At 43.1% G+C, this 10,218-nt stretch overlaps 1 pseudogene; it reads left to right on the top strand.

Annotated features, from left to right (window-relative positions):
* The first annotated feature begins 560 nt into the window (after positions 1-560).
* The window catches only part of LOC116476721 (serine/threonine-protein kinase 25-like), a 25,009-nt pseudogene continuing 15,351 nt past the window's right edge, over positions 561-10,218 (top strand).

Raw genomic sequence — 10,218 nt, 5'->3', positions numbered from 1 at the left:
ATTTTTAGTAGAGACGGGGGTTTCACCACATTGGCTAGGCTGGCCTTGAACTCATGACCTCAGGTGATCCACCTGCCTTGGCCTCTGAAAGTGCTGGTATTACAGGTGTGAGCCACTGTGCCTGGCCAAGAACCCCCTTTTACCTCCACCTCTTCAGTCTGTGCTACCCTCTTGTCATAATTTCCTCCCATTTCAAAGAATAATGTTCCCTTCTTCAGAAGCCATCCTGTTTCCTCTATCTTGGAGCTACTTCTTTCCCTTTAAAATTTAAACCCGTGTTGTTGCTTTAAAAACAAATCTTTTAAAATATATTTATTTTTCATACTGATCCTTGACTTTTTTTTGTCTTGTCTTTTCTTGGCTGGTTTTCCTTTAATGCAGCCATTTCATGCATCAATGGATATTCGTTCACTATTTTTTTTTTTTTATATATAGTCTCACTCTGTAGCCCGGGCTGGAGTGCAGTGGCGCGATCGTCTCACTGCAAGCCAATAAGAAGCGCTTGGGGATGACCTGCCTACAAGCACAGCAAAACCTTTCCCGCGCATTTCTGCGCCGGAATGCCTACCCGCCCCGCCAAAGCACAACTTTGCTGTCACCCTTGGTGCCGTTTCCTGCACTTTCTTGGAGATTTGTACCAGGCGCTGGAGACCCTCCCACCTGGTCTATCCCCGCCGCCCAGTGAGCACCGAGACCCAACCTTGTGCACCGCCAGTCTTGTTATCAACAAACAGGCTAGTAAATTATAAAAAATAAAATAAAGGAAATGTAGCTGGGCATGGTGGCATGTGCCTGTAATCCCAGCTACTCCGGAGGCTGATGCAGGAGAATCGCTTGAACCCAGGAGGTGATGGTTGCAGTGAGCTGAGATCGCGCCACTGCACTCCAGCCTGGGCGGCAAGAGCGAAACTCCTTCTCAAAATAATAAATAAAATAAAAGAAATGGGGACGGGCGCGGTGGCTCATGCTTGTAATTCCAGCACTTTGGGAGGCCAAGGCAGGCAGATCACTTGAGGTCAGAAGTTCAAGACCAGTCTGGCCAACACGGTGAAACCCCGTCTCTACTAAAAATAGAACAATTAGCCAGGCATAGTGGCCGGCGCCTGTAATCCCAGCTATTCGTGAGGCGGAGGCGCAAGAATCGCTTGAATCCCGGCGGCAGAGGTTGCAGTGAGCCGAGATCGCGCCACTGTGCTCCAGCCTGGGTGACAGAGCGAGACTCCATCTTAAAATAAAATAGGCCGGCAGAGGGTGCTCATGCCTGTAATCCCAGCACTTTGGACACCGAGGCGGGTGGATTGCCTGAGCTCAGGAGTTCAAGACCATCCTGGCCTACATGGTGAAACCCCATCTCTACTAAAAATGCAAAAATCAGCCGGGCATGATGGCACATGCCTGTAATCCTAGCTACTTGGGAGGCTGAGGCAAGAGAACTGTTTCCACTCGGGAGGCAGAAGTTACAGTGAGCCGAGACCACGACATTGCACTCCAGCTTGGGCAAGAGGATTGAAACTCTGTCTCATATAAAAGAAATAGACAAAGCAAACAGTAATGCATGAACTCAAACAAATGCTTTCACTGCCAGGCTCCGTCTTTGCAAAACTGAACCTAGGACAATGTGCACGTTTGTAACTAGCAATTCCGGAGGACAGATCAGGGAGGCAGCGTGAGCTCGCTTTTCTGCAATTTAATTGACTGGTCAGTAAAGTCAGTGTTTGCAGGCATTTTCAATGTTCTGCAATGGGCTTCAGTTCCTATGGCAGTGTGGCAGGCCAGGTTTCCAACAGCAACCAGAACAATTTCACTAACCCTTTACTATAATTTTGATGAATGCATAAGTTAACGCTAAAGAAATGGAGAAACTGGTGCCTGACTATCAGGGATGGAATGTGAAAACAAACCCATTGAGACCCCGCCTGGGTTTTCTCAGACCCTAAATTCTGATCGAATAATGATAGCATTCTTACACATTCACCTCGGCCTGTCTTAAGATTCAGAAACTTTCCAAGACTCTAGAGAAATCTTTCCAGACCCTAGACCCGAGTTAAAGATTAGATGTTCATTGAATGAAACACTCCTGCTTGTAGGTGCAATCCCACATGGACCTTAAGCACTAGAAAACAACTTGTAACTTTGAGTTAATCTGGTGAGTTACCTGGCGCTTCTGCCTGTAACCGGCTGCAGAAATAAACTTCCTTTTTACGCAGTCTGTCTGCGTCTTGTTATTGAACAATTGCGATCGACCTGCTCAGTAAAGTTCTCTTTTGTGTGGTTATCTGGGACTCCTTTTGGAGGGAACATTTTAAATTTTCCATTTCAAAGGGTTCTATTGGCACTCTTGCACTGTTTTTCTCTGCCTACCCTGGGACCTGAGTTCTCCTGGACGCGAATCTCCAGCCACAGAGCCCAGAAGCCCATTCCTCCACATTCTGTGACTGTTCCCCAAACACAGGGAGAATTTGCAGAAAATAAGCCTAAAAATCTTGCCATTCTTTGCAATAAAACCCCACATTACAAACTGCTGAAAACAGGATTTTAGCCTGAATAGGTTTTTCCTCTATTTGAAACCAATCATTTCCCTTTACAATTTTGGAGGGAAGTTTCAAAATCAATCAGTAAGCACCCCCCACCCCAGGTTTATCCTTATGTAAAGTGCCCCCTCTGCACATGCAAGATTGAATAAACCTTGAAAATATTATGCTAAGTGAAAGAAGCCAGTCACAAAGGACCACATGTTATGTAATTCCATTTAAATAAAATGCCCAAAATAGACCAATACATAGAAACAGAAAGTAGATTAGTGGTGGCCCAGGGTTAGGGGAGTTGGGGGGAAATGGAGGGATACGGGGTTTACTTCGGGGTAATGAAAATGATCTAAAATTTATTGTGGTGATGTTTGCATAACAGTGCAAATATACTGAAAACCATTGAATTTTACACTTTAAATCGGTGGCTTCTGTGGTATGTTATCAATATTTCTCAATAAAACTTCAAAAAAAATAGTGCCTGTGTGTCTTTTTATGTATTATTCCTCCAGAGTCCAGTCCACATTTTTTACATTTGATGAAGAAATTAGGATTTTCTTTCTTTCTTTCTTTCTTTTTCTCTTTCTTTCTTCTTTCTCTTTCTTTCTTTCTTCTTTCTCTTTCTTTCTCTTTCTCTTTCTTTCTTTCTTTCTTTCTTTCTTTCTTTCTTTCTTTCTTTCTTTCTTTCTTTCTTTCTTTCTTTCTTTCTTTCTTTCTTTCTTTCTTTCTTCTTTTCTTTCCAGAATCTCCCTCTGTTGCCCAGACTGGAGTGCATTGGCACAATCTTGGCTTACTGCAAACTCCAGGCTAATTTTTGTATTTTTAGTAGAGACAGTGTTTCACCAGGGTGGCTAGACTGGTCTCAAACTTCTGACCTCGAGTGAGTCCCCCACCTTGGTCTCCAAAATTGCTAGGATTACAGGCATGAGCCACTGTGCCAGCCCAAGATTTAGTTTCCATTGTTTTGATGCCCTAGGGCCATCTTATTCTACCTTAATTTCTGATGCATCATCTCAGTGGAAATTTTACATTAGGTCCCAAAGTATTTTACTCTGTTTAAGATTTTATCAGCTGGGTACAGTGGCTCACACCTGTAATCTCAACACTTTTGGAGGCCGAGGTGGTAGAATCAGTTGAGCCCAGGAGTTCAAGACCAGTCTCTGCAACATAGTGAGACACACATATGTACAAAAAATATTTTAATCAGGTGGGCATATTGGTGCATGCCTGTGGTCTCAGCTACTACAAAGGCTGAGGAGGGAGGATCACTTGAGCCCAGGAGATTCAGGCTGCAGTGGCCATGATTATACCACTGCACTTCAGCCTGGCTAACGGAACGATACCCTGTCTAAAAAAATTTTTTTTTAGTTAGAATTTTTTTTTAGAAAACAAAGTATACACTTAGTGACTTGACACAAATGAATGAATTTGATAACCTGCAGAAACCAAAATAAACAAACAAATAAATAAATAAATAAAAACCCACAGCCCTTCTTCTTATGTGAATCTCTGGTGTCTCTGAGTTATAAGAATTGTGAATTATGATTAATAACAAATATGCATGACAAGGACTCAATAAGGGATAGGCATTAATAAACTACAATGCACACTTACTGGAGTAAGGCCTACAAGAAAAAGAAAGAAAAGACATTGAAAAATTGCATTGCCTACCAAAACACTAAAGTTTACCTAAGTCCATTAATCAGCACACACACACACAATGGGTGTGTAAAATGGTCAACACAGTCTCCCATGAATGTATCCTCTTATTAATAGGTCTGTGGGGGTAAGAGATGAGGTTCTATAGATCCTGGAATCAGGGATGGGGAATCTGTGAGGTCCCTGGGGTGAGAGATGGGGGTCTGTAGATTAGTGATGGGTGGTCTTTGGGATAGTGATGAGGTCCATGGAATCAATTCTTGTGGGTATGTAGGGTCAGTGATGAGGGAATCTGGTGTCAGTGATGGGATGTGTGTGGAATCAATGAGAAAGTGTGGAATCAATCTGTGAAGGCCAGATTTGTGGTGTCATCTCTCAGGCTGACACATCCTGATCTGTGTGTCAGTGGTGGAAATTCTATGGGGTCAGAGTGTGACTGTCAGGTCCCTGACACTGTGTGTTCTGGGTCTGGCCAAGTGCACACATTCCCTTACCTGGTCCTGGCTGGAAAGGCCCTTCTCAAGGACTCCTCACATGAAAGGTGGGTTGGTGGTGGGTTTTGTTTTTGTTTTTGTTTTGTGATAGGGGTAGGGGTGGGTTGGCTTTTTCTTTAGGGTTTGGTTTTGCCTTTTAGAGACCAGAGACACATGCAGCTTTTAGGAAGAAATTTTTGTCTGTGCGATTGCTAGGTCCTTTGGGCCAAGCCATCTAATGGGAGCGAAGCTGACCATTCCCTCAGTGCAGTTCAGATCTAGACGGTCGTTTTAAGGTGTCCTCACGGTGGCGTGCAAGTGGGTTGTGGCTTTGAGTGGCAGGTGTGAGAGAAGAAACAACTAAGAAAGACCCAGGAGCACACATAGGCTGGATCTATCACAGCTGGAAGAATAGCCTCCCTAACCCATTAGGTGCCAGTGGGAGGTACCTCTGGGCTGTGAGAGGCTAGCGGAGGCGGGACTTCCAGACCTAGAGATTCTGGGCACAGAAGCCTATTACTGCCAGACGCTGAGGCATTGCCATGGGATCCAAGGGCGTTTCAGGTCAGATCAGAGCCTTTCTCACATAATTATTTCGGTAACTGGGGAGGTCCTGTCCAGTGCACACCCCCATGAAGGCCTAGTGTGCCGTCTCCTGCAGAGTCTTCTTTGGTCTGAGAACCACTTGTTTCTTTTTTTTTTTTTAAATGACTCATTTTATTTTATTTTATTTTATTATTTTTTTGATAGAATACTTATTATTATTATTATTATACTTTAAGTTTTAGGGTACATGTGCACAACGTGCAGGTTTGTTACATATGTATACATGTGCCATGTTGGTGTGTTGCACCCATCAACTTGTCATTTAGCATTAGGTACATCTCCCAATGCTCTCCCTCCCCCCTCCTCCCACCCCACAACAGTCCCTGCTGTGTGATGTTCCCCATCCTGTGTCCATGTGTTCTCATTGTTCAATTCCCACCTATGAGTGAGAACATGCAGTGTTTGGTTTTCTGTTCTTGTGATAGTTTGCTGAGAATGATGGTTTCCAGTTTCATCAATGTCCCCACAATGGACACAAACTCATCTTTTTTTATGGCTGCATAGTATTCCATGGTGTATATGTGCCACATTTTCTTAATCCAGTCTATCATTGTTGGACATTTGGGTTGGTTCCAAGTCTGCTATTCTGAATAGTGCCACAATAAACGTACATGTGCATGTGTCTTTATAGCAGCATGATTTACAGTCCTTTGGGTATATACCCAGTAATGGGATGGCTGGGTCAAATGGTATTCCTAGTTCTAGATCCCCGAGGAATTGCCACACTGACTTCCACAATGGTTGAACTAGTTTACAGTCCCACCAACAGTGTAAAAGTGTTCCTATTTCTCCACATCCTCTCCAGCACCTGTTGTTTCCTGACTTTTTAATGATCACCATTCTAACTGGTGTGAGATGGTATCTCATTATGGTTTTGATTTGCATTTGTCTGATGGCCAGCGATGAAGAGCATTTTTTCATATGTTTTTTGGCTGCATAAATGTCTTCTTTTGAGAAGTGTCTGTTCATGTCCTTCACCCACTTTTTGATGGGGTTGTTTGTTTTTTTCTTGTAAATTTGTTTGAGTTCATTGTAGGTTCTGGATATTAGCCCTTTGTCAGATGAGTAGGTTGCAAAAATTTTCTCTCATAGGTGGGAACTGAACAATGAGAACTCATGGACACAGGAAGGGGAACATCACACTCCGGGGACTGTTGTGGGGTGGGGGGTGGGGGGAGGGACAGCATTAGGAGATATACCTAATGCTAAATGACCAGTTAATGGGTGCAGCAAAACAACATGGCACATGGATACATATGTAACAAACCTGCACATTGTGCACATGTACCCTAAAACCTAAAGTATAATTAAAAAAAAAAATTTCTCCCATTCTGTAGGTTGCTTGTTCACTCTGATGGTGGTTTCTTTTGCTGTGCAGAAGCTCCTTCGTTTAATGAGATCCCATTTGTCAATTTTGGCTTTTGTTGCCATTGCTTTTGGTGTTTTAGACATGAAGTCCTTGCCCTTGCCTATGTCCTGAATGGTATTGCCTAGGTTTTCTTCTAGGGTTTTTACGGTTTTAGGTCTAACATGTAGGTCTTTAATCCATCTTGAATTAATTTTTGTATAAGGTGTAAGGAAGGGATCCAGTTTCAGCTTTCTACATATGGCTAGCTGGTTTTCCCAGCACCATTTATTAAATAGGGAATCTTTTCCCCATTGCTTGTTTTTGTCAAGTTTGTCAAAGATCAGATAGTTGTAGATATGCGACATTATTTCTGAGGGCTCTGTTCTGTTCCATTGGTCTATATCTCTGTTTTGGTACCAGTACCATGCTGTTTTGGTTACTGTAGCCTTGTAGTATAGTTTGAAGTCAGGTAGTGTGATGCCTCCAGCTTTGTTCTTTTGGCTTAGGATTGACTTGGCAATGCGGGCTCTTTTTTGGTTCCATATGAACTTTAAAGTAGTTTTTTCCAATTCTGTGAAGAAAGTCATTGGTAGCTTGATGCGGATGGCATTGCATCTATAAATTACCTTGGGCAGTATGGCCATTTTCATGATATTGATTCTCCCAGCCCATGAGCATGGAATGTTCTTCCATTTGTTTGTATCCTCTTTGATTTCATTGAGCAGTGGTTTGTAGTTCTCCTTGAAGAGGTCCTTCACATCCCTTGTAAGTTGGATTCCTAGGTATTTTACTCTCTTGGAAGCAATTGTGAATGGGAGTTCACTCATGATTTGGCTCTCTGTTTGTCTGTTATTGGTGTATAAGAATGCTTGCGATTTTTGCACATTGATTTTGTATCCTGAGACTTCGCTGAAGTTGCTTATCAGCTTAAGGAGATTTGCGCTGAGACGATGGGGTTTTCTAGATATACAATCATGTCATCTGCAAGCAGGGACAATTTGACTTCCTCTTTTCCTAATTGAATACCCTTTATTTCCTTCTCCTGCCTGATTGCCCTGGCCAGAACTTTCAACACTATGTTGAATAGGAGTGGTGAGAGAGGGCATCCCTGTCTTGTGCCAGTTTTCAAAGGGAATGCTTCCAGTTTTTGTCCATTCAGTATGATATTGGCTGTGGGTTTGTCATAAATAGCTCTTATTATTTTGAGATATGTCCCATCAATACCTAATTTATGGAGAGTTTTTAGCATGAAGGGTTGTTGAATTTTGTCAAAGGCCTTTTCTGCATCTATTGAGATAATCATGTGCTTTTTGTCTTTGATTCTGTTTATATGCTGGATTACGTTTATTGATTTTCGTATGTTGAACCAGCCTTGCATCCCAGGGATGAAGCCCACTTGATCATGGTGGATAAGCTTTTTGATGTGTTGCTGGATTCGGTTTGCCAGTATTTTATTGAGGATTTTTGCATCAATGTTCATCAAGGATATTGGTCTAAAATTCTCTTTTTTTGTTGTGTCTCTGCCAGGCTTTGGTATCAAGATGATGCTGACCTCATAAAATGAGTTAGGGAGGATTCCTTCTTTTTCTATTGATTGGAATATTTTCAGAAGGAATGGGACTAGCTCCTCCTTGTACCTCTGGTGAGAACCACTTGTTTCTTACATCTCTGTGCTAATCTCACCATCTGCTCCTACCTACCCCAGGCATTTACTGCATGCTGGTCCTCTCTTTCCTGACAGGAGGGCCGTCTCTCCAGCTTCTTTGAAGGCAGTTCAAATTATGGAGGAGGGGGCAGGTGCAGGGCAGCAGTGCTGAAAGGAGTACCAGGGAGTTGGGGTAGCAAGGGCTCATTTTTCTTTGTAACTCAGATTCCTAAGCCTGTGTCTTTGAGTATCGGTGTCTTCCTTGCAATGTTTCAATCTGAGGCTCTTGGGGAGAGTGCAGAATTGGAGCCCGATGGAAGCCTGGCGGGGAGAGGGTGGGTAGAGGGAACATGAAGAATGTATCAGGCAGTGTCTTTATTCCTGGCACATTACTTTGCCTGCTGGAGTTTCCCAGTCTGTTCCAGATGCACTCTGTCGACCCTGAAGGGGCCTGAGGGGGGATGTTGGTCGCCAGTGTGTGCTCCCCTGGACTTGATTGGAATTGGTCCCACAAAGTTTTATTTATTTATTTATTTATTTATTTATTTATTTGGATGGAGTCTTGCTCTGTCACCCAGGCTGGAGTGCAGTGGGGCAATCTCTGCTCACTGCAACCTCTGACTCCCAGGTTCAAGCGATTCTCCTGCTTCAGCCTCCCTAGTACCTGGGACTACAGGTGTCCGCCACCATACCTTGCTAAATTTTTTATTTTTAGTAGGGACAGGGTTTCACAATGTTGGTCAGGCTGGTCTCGAACTCCTGACCAGGTGACCCACCCACCTTGGCCTCTCAAAGTGCTGGGATTACAGGCGGGAGCCATCACACCCCGCCAATCCCACACTTTTAGGCATTATGATACATCGGAGCCACCATGCCCCAGCAATTACACAAATTTAGGCATTATGATACATTGCTACTTTTGAATCACTTGTTTTTTACTTGTATTTTTCCCCCTCCTTTTATTGATTGATTGAGACACAGCCTCGCTGTGTCACCCAGGCTGAAGTGCAGTGGTGCAATCTCGGTTCATTGCAATCTCTGCCTCCTGGGTTCAAGCAATTCTCCCGCCTCAACCTTCCAAGTAGCTGGGATTACAGGCGCATGCCATCACGCCTGGCTAATTTTTGTATTTTCAGTAGAGACAAGGTTTCACCATGTTGGCTAAGCTGGTCTCGAACTTCTGACCCCAAGTGATCCACCTGCCTTGGCCTCCCAAAGTGCTGAGATAGGCGTGAGCCTCCGTGCCTGACCTTTCCTCCTTTTCCTTCAGGGATTTTAAGTGTTTTCTTTGCTCCATCTATTTAATTATATATGATTGCCTTGACGATTTCAGCTTGAATTAAAATTACATGTATTTAGCTTTCTTTATTAATAAACATATTAAAATAACACATGTTCAGAATGAAAATGAAACATTACAAATAAATACACAGGAAAGGCGTATTCCCCCCCAGTTCCACTCTTGAAATAACCAGTTAACAAGATGATGAACATCTTTCCATGATGTTCTCCAAGATTCATGTAAGTATTGGCAAGCAAACAACAGCATATACAGGCCAGGCGTGGTGGCTCATGCCTGTAATCCCAGCACTTTGGGAGACTGAAATGGGTGAATCTTTTGAGGTTAGGAGTTCGAGACTAACCTGGCCAACATGGTGAAACCCCATCGCTGCAAAAAATACAAAAATTATTTGGGCGTGGTTGCGGGCACCTTAATCCCAGCTACTTGAGAGGCGGATGCATGAGAATCTCTTGAACCCAGGAGGAGAAGGTTGCAGTGAGCTGATATCACATTGCTGCACTCCAACCTGGGTGACAAACTGAGATTCCATCTCAATAAATAAGTAAATACATAAAATAAAGAGAAAGAAAGATGAAAGAAAGAAAGAAAAAGAAAGAAGAGAAAGAAAGGAAAGAAAGAAAGAAAGAAAGAAAGAAAGAAAGAAAGAAAGAAAGAAAGAA

The sequence above is a fragment of the Hylobates moloch genome, unplaced genomic scaffold (genome assembly GCF_009828535.3).
Source record: "Hylobates moloch isolate HMO894 unplaced genomic scaffold, HMol_V3 SCAFFOLD_2, whole genome shotgun sequence".
NCBI lineage: Eukaryota > Metazoa > Chordata > Mammalia > Primates > Hylobatidae > Hylobates > Hylobates moloch.
Note: the sequence above shows the minus strand (reverse complement) of the source record. Positions and strands in the feature narration are given on the sequence as shown.